This window comes from Stenella coeruleoalba (genome assembly GCF_951394435.1).
Source record: "Stenella coeruleoalba genome assembly, chromosome: 7".
Classification (NCBI taxonomy): domain Eukaryota; kingdom Metazoa; phylum Chordata; class Mammalia; order Artiodactyla; family Delphinidae; genus Stenella; species Stenella coeruleoalba.
The window spans coordinates 83,899,310-83,912,735 of NC_137153.1; the positions used below are offsets into that span (position 1 = coordinate 83,899,310).

General features: G+C 39.2%; 1 pseudogene across 1 annotated transcript; it reads left to right on the forward strand.

Moving 5' to 3' along the window:
* Positions 1-254: 254 nt before the first annotated feature.
* Positions 255-4,747, forward strand: LOC307188783 (ferritin light chain-like; annotated as a pseudogene). The gene has a single exon. The product of its transcript is annotated as a ferritin light chain-like (transcript).
* Positions 4,748-13,426: the final 8,679 nt, after the last annotated feature.

Sequence of the window (13,426 nt, forward strand, 5' to 3'; positions counted from 1 at the left end):
GTGGAATGAGTAGGAACTTGGTTAGGAGGGTGGGACAGCTTTCCCTGCCGGGAAAAAGCATGGGTAAAGGTACAGAGGCACTTTGTAAAAGGAGCTAATAATGAAAAGAAGTGAGGCTGCACAGAAGGTGGCCAAGGGACACATTGTGTGAGGGCTTGCATTCCGGGCAAGGGCATGAAAATTTCATCCTTGAGTACAGTAATTGGGAACTGTTGAAAGATTTGGAATTACATGATCAGAATTATGATTTCGAAAGACCCCTGAAAGCAGTGGAGCGATCAGGCCAGGCACACTTCTGATTCAGCATGTGTACCCACCTCTCCATGCAAGGTAGCATTTCTGATTCGAGTAGTCACATCAGAGTGTCCCAGCGTGTATCATATCTCCATAGTCAACCCGCAATCCCATGTGCCTAGATTACAGAATGCCCTTTCCCCTAAAATGTCCAAGGAGTTCTCTTGGTTGACTGGTGTTCATTGAGTCGGTCTTATCGCTCACCTCCCGGCTAACTCCAAACCTCAGGCACTGCCCTCCACCACCCAAGAGAAGCTGCTGCTTCTGAATGGGCACCACATTCCCATCTAGAGACCTGGTGTGGCAGTTCATGCTGGGACACCCAAGAGATTTACACAGCAAAGAGACGTATCTGCAGAAACAGGGTTGTCCCAGAGGCCTGCAAAATGAAGGAATGACAACACTCCACCTGGGGCTACCTCAGCCAGTGGTGCTCCAGACTTAACGTGGCCCAGCACCTCAGGACACAACTCTTCAGACTCCCTCATGTGGCCAGTCTCCAAATCCCAACCTGCCACCTGAGGGATGTGCTCAGAGAAGTCCTGGACCCCCTGCCTCAGACACAAAATCATCATTTTCTGTTGATGACCTAGTGTGGGATGGAAGCCATCTTATCAGTCTCTCTTCTTTATACACTGAGTAGCCTCGGTCAGGGTTCCCTCAGTTTACGCCTAACTGGCAAACCATAACTTTGAACTCAGTTATGTACCCTGTGAACCCATGTACTATTTAAGCGAACTGGCTTACCCATTTCCATGCAAACATCTAGCTCCACCTACCAATAGGTTCCATGGCAAAAGTAAATAAATTGACCTTCTAACTTGCCAAATACACAGCTACAGTGGGAGTCACAGAAAGGACCTGGAACTCAATGAATGCCCACTCAAATTGCTTACTTTGTCTTATTCCTAAAGTGAATCTCCACTGTAGGATGGTAAATACCCCTGACTCCTCCAGGCCCTGGATGGGGGTCTGATTACACTCTGGCACTCAGCCTGGCACCCTGATGGTACTGCCTACCTTCTACTTTATGATCAAGAAAGTGAAGCTCCTTTCAACACAGGAATATTCAGGAGCAGGTGTAGTGAGGGGTCACTGAACAGAGCTAAATCCCAATGTTCAGAGCAAGGTATTTACCCCTATTGAGGCCAAAACACCTATGAACATCTTCAAGAAGGTTGAGAGCCAGGCTTGGTAACTGTGGCCCAAGTGTTCACCTAAATGCAAGCCTTAAAAATGTCTTATAGGGTGTTATGGACTGAACTGTATCCCCTAAAATTCATATGTTGAAGCCTAATCCCCAGTGCAACTATATTTCCAGGTAGGACCTTTAAAGAAGTAATTAAGGTTAAATGAGGTCATAAATGTGGGGTCCTAATCCAACAGAACTGGTGTCCTTATACAAAGCGGAAGAGACACCAGGGATGGGCACGCACCAAGAAAAGGTCGTGCAAAGACACAGCGAGAAGGTAGCCATCTGCAAGCTACGGAGAGAGGCCTCAGGAGAAACCAAACCTACCAACACCTTGATCTCAGGAATACCAGCCTCCAGAACTGTGAGAAAATTAATTTCTGTTGTTTAAGCCTCCGGGTCTGTGGTATTTTGTTATTGCATCTCCTAGCAAACTAGTATTCAGGATATTTGAACAGAAGAAATATAACAAGTTAACTCAGCCTGTTTTCCAGACTAAAGAAAGAAACTCAGTTTCCTTCTTCTCCAAAGGAAATGTGATTTGATAAGAAGGTGATGTGATCAGGAGGTGGTGGAGGAACTTTTGAATGCTTTCTACCTGCCAGGAGCTACTCTAAATGTCATGTATATATTGAACCATTTGACCCTCATGAGACTAGAGGTAGATGTCATTACCCCCACGTTTAGCTGAGGAAAGAGAGGCTCAGGTGACTAACACCAGTGTGAGATGCAGGACCATGAAATCACTGATCTGTGAGATCCAGAAAGGAGATATAAGATGGAAAGCCAAAAGAGAACAAGAATTCATATCTGAGGCCTTGCTTCTTCTTGACCTTTGGCTCTTCATGTAGGGAGCACTGTCACTCTAGTGATGTAACCACCTTTCATTATTTGTATTATGTGAGTATACCCATGATGCAATGGGGTTAAAAATGGGCCCCCTAGAAAGCACCATACCCCCCAAAAAAAGAAAGAGATTTCCTGAACACAGTCAATGTAACCCATCTTTCAACCTTAGACACTCAAATCACACCATTTCGTCTGACTTTCTATGTCCTCTGACTCCTAGATCTTGCTTATTCTTTGTGTGTTGATTTAGATTTGATGGTGAATTCTTTCACACCAAAAGACATGCAAAAGTCATAGGTCAACATTTCAGTGTTCATTTTATGTGGTTCTCAATTGTTTTTTCACACCATGCTATTTCCAAAATAAATGCTGCATGACTCTGTTACATTATTTTTCTAATCCATTATCAGTCAGTTCCAATATCAGTCAGTCAGTCTAGTGCTTGATCAAGAGAAAGTTTATCTTTTTTGCACACATAAACCCAAAGTTTAGATGCTAAATTTTTATAACTCAATATTCTAAAAGAGATACCTTCGAGGATCAAACTTTAAAGTAAATTCACAGCCTCTAGCTCTCTGAAAGCAAAAGCAACACACATATGTCAGCCACACAAGGATTAGAAATTTGTGCTGTCACATGCAGTTGAACTGTAGAGTTTAGGTCCATGTTATACCCGTGAAATGAATTTGTTTCCTTTTAGGTTTACCATGGAAGTTTTTCTTTGTTTCCAGTGAACATCCTATTCTTTTTAACTTATCCACAAGTACTGCTTCAGGAAATCCCCACCCCACCCCCGCAAATCAGAGAAAGTGAGGCTGAAAATAACAATCTCGATACTGGATAAATGTGAACACACACAGAACAAACGAAATAACAACAATAAAACACAGATGAGCCAGAAGAATTGTGTAGATTGAAGGGGTGTGTCCAGAGACGGTCATCACTAGGTAGAGGCCTAGAGGCCTCAGAAGAGAGCATCTTAATCCAGAAATGGGGCTTCAGTTCTAAAGGCTCAGAAATTGGATTTTCTGACTATCCTAGGCAGAGATCAGTTTCTCAAAAACAAAAGAACATCATACAAATTCATAAGAGGCTAATGTAACAGCCGGAATGCTGCTCAGTAGATTCTTCCCTGTCGTGAAATGTACACGGGAAGCCAAATTCTGAGGAAGAGATTGAACAATTCACATGTGCTCTGGCAATCAGAATACGGCTTTTTCATCTTAAAGGCCCTGAAGCTGTTTTCTTAGGTAGGGTCGAATTCACATGGACAAAGTTTTCTCCGATTTCATGTAGTTTTCTCAACAGCAGCTTGAGGAACATTAATATAGCCAAATGATTTTTTCCATCTCTATGTTGGTTAGGGCTCAGAGGTGAGGACACACTATCAAAAAGCACCTTCTAGCCCCGAGCATTCAGAGAGCAGGATGCCATCTAACAGTACTCTCTTTAACAGAGGAAACTTTTCATTTAGACTTTAATAAATTATTGCCTATTTATAATTTGGTTTACCATAATGTGATTCTTTTTTAAAAAATCACTTTAGGCAGTGCGCTCAGCTGTCCTGCATATCTGTCTTTTGCTTCAACAGTGTTTGGAATGAACAGACCCAGGGACCTTCCTTGCTCCAGCCTCTACCACCCTCCAACCTTTTTTCCAGTCACAACCTTTGGAATCAGCCACTCAGCTATCCTCGGCCTCCAGGACCAGCCAACACCATTTTTTGCGCTTAGCTCCTTACTACCAATCAACCATGAGCTCCCAGATTCGTCAGAATTATTCCACCGAGGAGGAGGCCGCCGTCCAAGATGCGGGGCGGGCACCTACCTCTCTCTGGGCTCCTATTTCGACCCCGACGATGCGGCTCTGCACGGCGTGGGACACTTTCTTCAGGAATTGGCCGAGGAAAAGCGCGAGGGCGCCCAGCGTCTCTTGAAAATGCAAAACCGGTGCTGGAGCCACGCCCTTTTCCAAGATGTGCGGAAGCCTTCTCAAGATAAGTGGGGTGAAACCCAGGACGCTGTGGAAGCCGCCATTCTTAGGGAGAAGAACCTGAACCAGGCACTATCGGACCTGCGCGCCCTGGGTTCCGCCTGCGCAGACTCCCACCCCTACGACTTCCGGGAGAGCTGCTTCCTGGAGGAGCAGGTGAAACTCATCAAGCAGATGGGCGACCACCTGACCAACCGCCGCAGGCTGGCTGCTCCGCAGGCTGGGCTGGGCGATTATCTCTTTGAAAGGCTCACCCTCGAGCATGAACAGGAGTCTCCGAAGTCCAGCGGCCTCTGAGGAGCTCCTCTGGCGTCAGAGCTTTTCCTGAAGCCCCACTCTGCAGCCACTGGGCAGCTTTTTAACCGCCCTTGACCCCTCTCCCAAGCCTTGGGACAAATGGAAATAAAGCTTTTTGCAGCAAAAAAAAAAAAAAAATCACAAGTTCTGTCTCTTCTAGAGAACATACTAATCACCAACCATCCCCCCAACAACAAAAAAAAATTACGCACATACCAAACAGTAGTATAGAATGCCTTTTAAAAATCCACTAATGTTCTTAAGATAATTAAAGATTTAGCCCACTGTGGACAAGCCCTATTTTATATTTTTTTCATTTTACACATCACAGTGTGTCAAAAACTAAAAGTGAAAAAACACTATTGAAGAATGCAACACTGTGTATCCTGCTTTGTACACTGATTTCTCCCCCAGTTTCAAAAGATCAAGATATATCAAGCATTAGAACAAGATCCTCATAGGTGAGAATATTATTGAAGATATAGCATTACAGAGCAGAGAGAATAAAGAGGTAGAACCAGAGGTGCCTGCCCTCAAATTCAGGGTCCCTTTTACAAGCTGTTCCATTGTCACATCTTTAAAACAGGATTGATGATATCAAAAGTGTAAGGTCATTTTTAGAGTTAAAAAAGTTAATGTAATGTGCTTGGCATAGGCAGATACTCAGTAAACAGTAGGTATCACAGCTGTCATTTTAGAGGTACTTCATTTTTTGAGCATTTCCTTTCCCTTCTCCAAAACAACCCTATATCCCTTCGCTTAAATGAAGTTTAACAAAATATCTTCCTAACCCACAGCATCTACAGATAGCTTAGGGGAGTGTCTATATTCTCAACTTTTCCAGAAGGACACTAGTGTCTTTTGCATGGAAACAGGGTGGGTTTTAATGAGAGAACTGGAGAGAAACCAGACTTCACCTTGACCAGGACATGGAGGTAAAGACTAAAAAGTGCACTTTTTTTTTTTTTTTTTTTTGGCCGTACGCGGGCCTCTCACTGTTGCGGCCTCTCCTTTTGCGGAGCACAGGCTCCGGACACGCAGGCTCAGTGGCCATGGCTCACAGGCCCAGCTGCTCCGTGGCATGTGGGATCTTCGCGGACCGGGGCACGAACCCGTGTCCCCTGCATCGGCAGGCGGACTCTCAACCACTGCGCCACCAGGGAAGCCCTAAAAAGTGCATTCTTTAAGTGGAATTATCACAAAGTTCAGAGGTTGGTTTAGCTCCACTTCCTAATTCTATTTGTATTTGTTCTGTGGTGGCTTTCAAACTTTTAATATGTGTTTTCAGCAAATGCTCTTTTTAATCAAAATCTCAGAGGTAACATATAGCTTGGTGACTGTAGTTGATAATGCTGCATTGTACATTTGAAAGTTGCTAAGAGACTAGATCTTAAAAGTTCTCATCACAAGAAAACAATTATTTGTAACTTTCTGTGGTGATGGACTAACTAGACTTAATGTGGTGATCATTTCACAATATATACATGTATCAAATCATTGTGTGGTACACCTAAAACTAATATAAGGTTATATGTAAATTGTATCTCCATAAAAAAGTCTTGATGCCACCAAAAAGAAGAGGACCTTAGTATGGCTTTAACTCAAACAGCCTCTCCCCTCACTGTATTACTGAAGGCTTGAAGGGCATGGGCAGGGGAAAGGGGAAGGAGAGGAAACAGCCAACACTAATTTGCATGTAACAACATACTTTCCTCTTTTATTTGCCTCCTACTTTTTCCTTTTTGCTTCTTACTGAAGTAAATATACCAGTAGGTCTTTCAGCAGAAAGAATAATCAATGAATAATAAACTCTATAAACAATAAACGGAACAATAAACTTTCAGTCTTTGTATATCTACATTTTACACTCCTTCCTGACCAATATTTTAGCTGGGAATGGAATCCCAGCTTGCTTCCCCACAGGACTTTGCAAAAATTATTTAATTGATATCTGGCATCTACTTTTTGCTGTGAGAAGCCTGTCATCAGTAAAATTTTCTACCTAGAAAAGAATAAGACCCTCACTTCTTTTTTCTGGTAGTTTTTAGATTTTCTAGGTATGGATTTGTTTTTCAAATCTTGCTTGCAACTTAGTGTTGCTTGCTATATTTGAGGAATCATGTCTTTCTTCAATTCTGAAAAAAAAAATTGTGGCCATAATCTCTTAGAATATTAACCCTGCCCCATTCTCTCTAATCTCTCTTAGAACTCTTATTAGATAAATGTTGGAGCTTTTAATTCTTTCCTCCATGCCTCTTAATTTCTCTTCTTTTTTCCCATCTCTTTATCTCTCTGAACTGCATTCTGGGTGATTCTGTTAGAGTTTGACAATTCAGAAAAGTCTTTTCTTCAGAGATCTAATTACTGATTAACCTATTGAGTTTTACTTTATGCTGAATATAAGCATTATACAAAAAAACTATAGTTTTAACCTAATTCCCTGACTATACCAAAGAGATGAAAATGCATATTCTTATGCAAATGTTCTTTTTGTGGTAGATGTTTCTGGAGATGTTCCTGATTCATATTCTGTATAAATAGAATCTTGCCATTTCAATCCTATCATAGTGACATATTGGACACTTGTGATAAAATGAAGCCAGGAAACATTTCTAATCTACACTGAGACATATATTTTTCCAGTTAATTATCTATCCCATTTTAAAGCATGCTTATTTTTAAAGTGTCAACATGTACTAATCCATACTGCAATTGTTTGGAAAACTTCATGAACAAGTATATTTCAGCAAGAAAAGACATTTGATGCCAGCCAAATTCTCTTTTTTTCTGTCACTATAAATGGCTTTCCTATTTTCCACCGTTTTTCAAAATCGAAGTCATATCTAAGCTGACAATTTCTTTGGCAAGTCTCAGCTAGATGTAATTTGAAACAGTCAAGGAAGCAAAGCCTAAACAATAAGGTTTTTAATGGGAACGATGACAGATCCTTAACTACTGTCATACTGTGTCTGACACCAGAAGACTTGAGAGGAAATTTGTTAAATAAATACTTGCAGTTAAAGGAATACACCTGCATTTAGAGTATGTGTTCTGTGTCATAAAATATGTAAGATCTGAGAATTCAGTGATGTTAAACACTTAACAAAAACATACCTGAAAAATACCCCTAAGGAATTTTTCTCTTTCACCTTCAGAATATTCTTTATCTATAGTCTGCATCCAAAGGTCATTAAAAGGTCACAAGGGATAAAAAAAAAATCAAAGCGCTCCTCCTTTTAGCCTCAGCTTAGTTCTATACAAAACAAGGTTGTTTACTTACTAAGTGAGAAGAAAATTCTAATGTGACCTTTTAACCGCTATTGCTTACACATAAATATACACACATGGTTTGCTTTTACTAGAGACTTTTTTACTATTAACACTATTGGTATTCATGTATTATGTATTCAGTATACATGAATATTATGTTCTAGAAACACTACAGATTGGGGGCTTCCCTAAGAAAACTAAACTAAATCACCAGGAAAGCTGAAATGAGGCTATACTTGACAGTTGGTTTAATTTATAACAATTTTCGCTACTTAAATTGCCTAAGCTTAGTTTCAGATAAAAATTACTATCTTTGTTTAGGCTTTTTATGTCTCAACAGGTAAAATACCAATTCTGATGTGTAGAACTCCTTAATTTAAATGAAAATTACTAGGCAACATGAAGAAAAATTAAGTCTGTGTTTTAGGATACAGCTAAACCCTCCAAACCCAATGAATGTTTGCACAGCTATCATAGAGAAGAGGAAACTAGCAGGTGATTCTGGGAAACTGTGGCTTGATTATACCTCTCTTCTCCCCCACTACCAACATCAATCTATCTCCCTTTCCTCCGATGAATAGCTGCTCAGCCCTACAAGCTAGCAGGACCAGATAAACTCTCGGGTTCTGTGCAAGTCCTAGAGGAGAGAAACCTGCAAGATTGTCTCTGTCTTACATTGGTTAAGCACTTGAGACTAGAACTGAGGGTGAGTGTCATAAAGTGGTAGATTCCAGGGAGACCACAGAAATGCAGAGACCTGTGTATTCCCAGGCAAGGTCAAGATCAACCCTAGAAAAGGGCCTGACACCCTGATACCGAAAAGGCCAAGAAGGAGCACATGATGGACCCAGTCCTTCCTTTCTTTGATCCTGGCAAAACACAAGGAAACCAAGAAATTAAAAATAGAATTACTGGGCAGAAGCAATAAGAACTACAACCCTGCAGCCTGTGGAACAAAAACCACATTCACAGAAAGACAGACAAGATGAAAAGGCAGAGAGCTATATACCAGAAGAAGGGAGAAGATAAAACCCCAGAAAAACAACTAAATGAACTGGAGACAGGCAACATTCCAGAAAAAGAATTCAGAATAATGATAGTGAAGATGATCCAGGACCTCGGAAAAAGAATGGAGGCAAAGATCGAGAAGATGCAAAAAATGTTTAACAAAGACCTAGAAGAATTAAAGAACAAACAAACAGAGATGAGCAATACAATAACTGAAATGAAAAATACACCAGAAGGAATCAGTAGCAGAATAACTGAGGCAGAATAATGGATAAGTGACATGGTGGAATTCACTGCTGCTGAACAGAATAAAGAAAAAAGAATGAAAATAAATGAAGACACCCTAAGATACCTCTGGGACAACATTAAACGCAACAACATTTGCATAATAGGGGTCCCAGAAGGAGAAGAGAGAAAGGACCAGAGAAAATATTTGAACAGATTATAGTCGAAAACCTCCCTAACGTGGGAAAGGAAATAGCCACCCATGTCCAGGAAGCACAGCGAGTCCCATACTGGATAAACCCAAGGAGAAACACATCAAGACACATAATAATCAAATTGGCAAAAATTAAAGACAAAGAAAAATTATTGAAAGCAGCAAGGGAAAAATGACAAATAACATACAAGGGAACTCCCATAAGGTTCAAAGCTGATTACTCAGCAGAAACTCTACAAGCCAGAAGGGAGTAGCATGAAATACTTAAAGTGATGAAAGGAAAGAACCTACAACCAAGATTACTCAACCCAGCAAGGATCTCACTCAGATTCGATGAAGAAATCAAAAGATTTACAGGCAAGCAAAAGCTAAGAGAATTCAGCACCACCAAACCAGCTCTACAACAAATGCTAAAGAAATTTCTCTAAGTAGGAAACAAAAGAGAAGGAAAGGACCTACAAAAAGAAACCCAAAACAATTAAAAAAATGGTCATAGGAACATACATATCAATAATTACCTTAAACGTGAATGGATTAAATGCTCCAACCAAAAGACACAGACTGGCTGAATGGATACAAAAAAAAAGACCCATATATATGTGGTCTACAAGAGACCCACTTCATACCTAGGGATACATACAGACTGAAAGTGAGGCGATGGAAAAAGATATCCATTGCAAATGGAAATCAAAAGAAAGCTGGAGTAGCAATACTGAGATCAGATAAAACAGACTTTAACATAAAGAATGTTACAAGAGACAAGGAAGGAGACTACATAATGATCAACGGATTAACCCAAAAAGAAGACATAACAATTATAAATATACATGCACCCAACATAGGAGCACCTCAATACACAAGGCAACTGCTAACAGCTATAAAAGAGGAAATCGACAGTAACACAATAATAGTGGGGGACTTTTAACACCTCGCTTACACCAATGGACAGATCATCCAAAATGAAAAGAATAAGGAAACAGAAGCTTTAAATGACACAATAGACCAGATAGATTTAATCGATATTTATCGGACATTCCATCCAAAAACAGCAGATTACACTTTCTTCTCAAGTGCGCACGGAACATTCTCCAGGATAGATCACATCTTGGGTCACAAATCAAGCATCTTTTCTGACCACAACGCTATGAGTTAGAAATGAATTACAGGGAAAAAAACGTAAAAAACACAAACACATGGAGGCTAAACAATACGTTACTAAATAACTAAGACATCACTGAAGAAATCAAACAGGAAATCAAAAAATACCTGAAGATAAATGACAATGAGAACACAACAATCCAAAACCTATGGGATGCAGCGAAAGCAGTTCTAAGGAGGAAGTTTATAGATACACAAGCCTACCTCAAGAAACATGAAAAATCTCAAATAAACAATCTAACCTTACACCTAAAGGAACTAGAGAAAGAAGAAAACCAAACAAAACCCAAAGTTAGCAAAAGGAAAGAAATCATAAAGATCACAGCAGGAACAAATGAAATAGAAACAAAGAAAACAATAGCAAAGATCAATAAAACTAAAAGCTGGTTCTTTGAGAAGATAAACAAAATTGCTAAACCATTAGCCAGTCTTATCAAGAAAAAGAGGAAGAGGACTCAAATCAATAAAATTAGAAATGAAAAAGGAGACGTTACAACAGACACCGCACAAATACAAAGCATCCTAAGAGACTACTCCAAGCAACTGTATGCCAATGAAATGGACAACTTGGAAGAAACGGACAAATTCTTAGAAAGGTGTAATCTTCCAAGACTGAACCAGGAAGAAATAGAAAATATGAACAGACCAATCACAAGTAATGAAATTGAAACTGTGACTTAAAATCTTCGAACAAACAAAAGTCCAGGACCGGATGGCTGCACAGGTGAATTCTATCAAACAATTAGAGAAGAGCTAACACCCATCCTTCTCAAACTTTTCTAAAAAATTACAGAGGAAGGAACACTCCCAAACTCATTCTATGAGGCCACCATCACCCTGATACCAAAACCAGACAAAGATACTACAAAAAAAGAAAATAACAGACAAATATCACTGATGAATATAGATGAAAAAATCCTCAACAAAATACTAGCAAAACCGAATCAAACAACACATTAAAAGGATCATACACCATGATCAAGTGAGATTTACCCCAGGGATGCAAGGATTCTTCAATATATGCAAATCAATCAATGTGATACACCTTATTAACAAAACCATATGATCATCTCAACAGATGCAGAAAAAGCTTTTGACAAAATTCAACACCCATTTATGAGAAAAACTCTCCAGAAAGTGGGCATAGAAGGAACCTACCTCAACATAATAAAGGCCATATATGACAAACCCACAGCAAACATCATTCTCAATGGTGAAAAACTGAAAGCATTTCCTCTAAGATCAGGAACAAGACAAGGATGTCTACTCTCACCACTATTATTCAACATAGCTTTGGAAGTACTAGCCACGGCAATCAGAGAAGAAAAATAAATAAAAAGAATACAAATTGGAAAACAAGAAGTAAAACTGTCACTATTTGCAGATGACATGATATTATACCACAGAGAATCCTAAAGATGCCACCAGAAAACTATGAGAGCTAATCAATGAATTTGGTAAAGTTGCAGGATACAAAATTAATGCACAGAAATCTCTTGCATTCCTATATACTAATGATGAAAAATCTGAAAGAGAAATTTAGGAAACACTCCCATTTATCGTTGCAACAAAAAGAATAAAATACCTAGGAATAAACCTACCTAGGGAGACAAAAGACCTGTATGCAGAAAACTATAAGACACTGATGAAAGAAATTAAAGATGATACCAACAGATGGAGAGATATACCATGTTCTTGGATTAGAAGAATCAATATTGTGAAAGTGACTATACTACCCAAAGCAATCTACAGATTCAATGCAATCCCTATCAAATTACCAATTGCATTTTTTACAGAACTAGAACAAAAAATCTTTAAATTTGTATGGAGACACAAAAGACCCCAAATAGCCAAAGCAGTCCTGAGGTAAAAAGACGGAGCTGGAGGAATCAGACTCGCTGACTTCAGACTATACTACAAAGCTACAGTAATCATGACAGTATGGTACTGGCACAAAAACAGAAATATAGATCAATGGAACAAGATAGAAAGCCCAGAGATAAACCCACGCTCCTATGGTCAACTAATCTATGACAAAGGAGGCAAGGATATACAATGGAGAAAAGACATTCTCTTCAATAAGTGGTGCTGGGATAACTGGACAGCTACATGTAAAAGAATGAAATTAGAACACTCCCTAATACCATGCACAAAAATAAACTCAAAATGGTTTCAAGACCTAAATGTAAGACCAGACACCATAAAACTCTTAGAGGAACACACAGGCAGAACAATCTATGACATAAATCACAGCACAATCTTTTTTGATCCACCTCCTAGAGTAATGGAAATAAAAAACAAAATAAACAAATGGGACCTAATGAATCTTCCTTTTCTTGCACAGAAAAGGAAACCATAAACAGGACAAAAAGACAAACCTTAGAATGGGAGAAAATATTTGCAAATGAATCAACGGACAAAGGATTAATCTCCAAAATATATAAACAGCTCATGCCGCTCAATATTAAAGAAACAAAAAACCCAATCCAAAAATGGGCAGGAGACGAAAATCGACATTTCTCCAAAAAGGACATACAGATGGCCAAGAAGCACATGAAAAGCTGCTCAACATCATTAATTATTAGAGAAATGCAAAACAAATATATAATATATATTATATATATATAATAATATATATAATCCGTTGGGATTTTTTTATATTTATATAATATATATAATTTATATATATATAATATATTATATTATTTTTTATATTTATTTTTTATATATATAATTATATAATAAAATCCCAACGGAACACACACAAAAAAAGACTTGTGCAGTGTATGGAGAAGGTGCTCTGACTGATGGAACATGTCAAAAGTGGTCTGTGAAGTTTCGTGCTGGAAATTTCTCGCTGGACGATGCTCCACGGTCAGGTAGATCGGTTGAAGTTGATAGCGATCGAATTGAGACATTCATTGCGA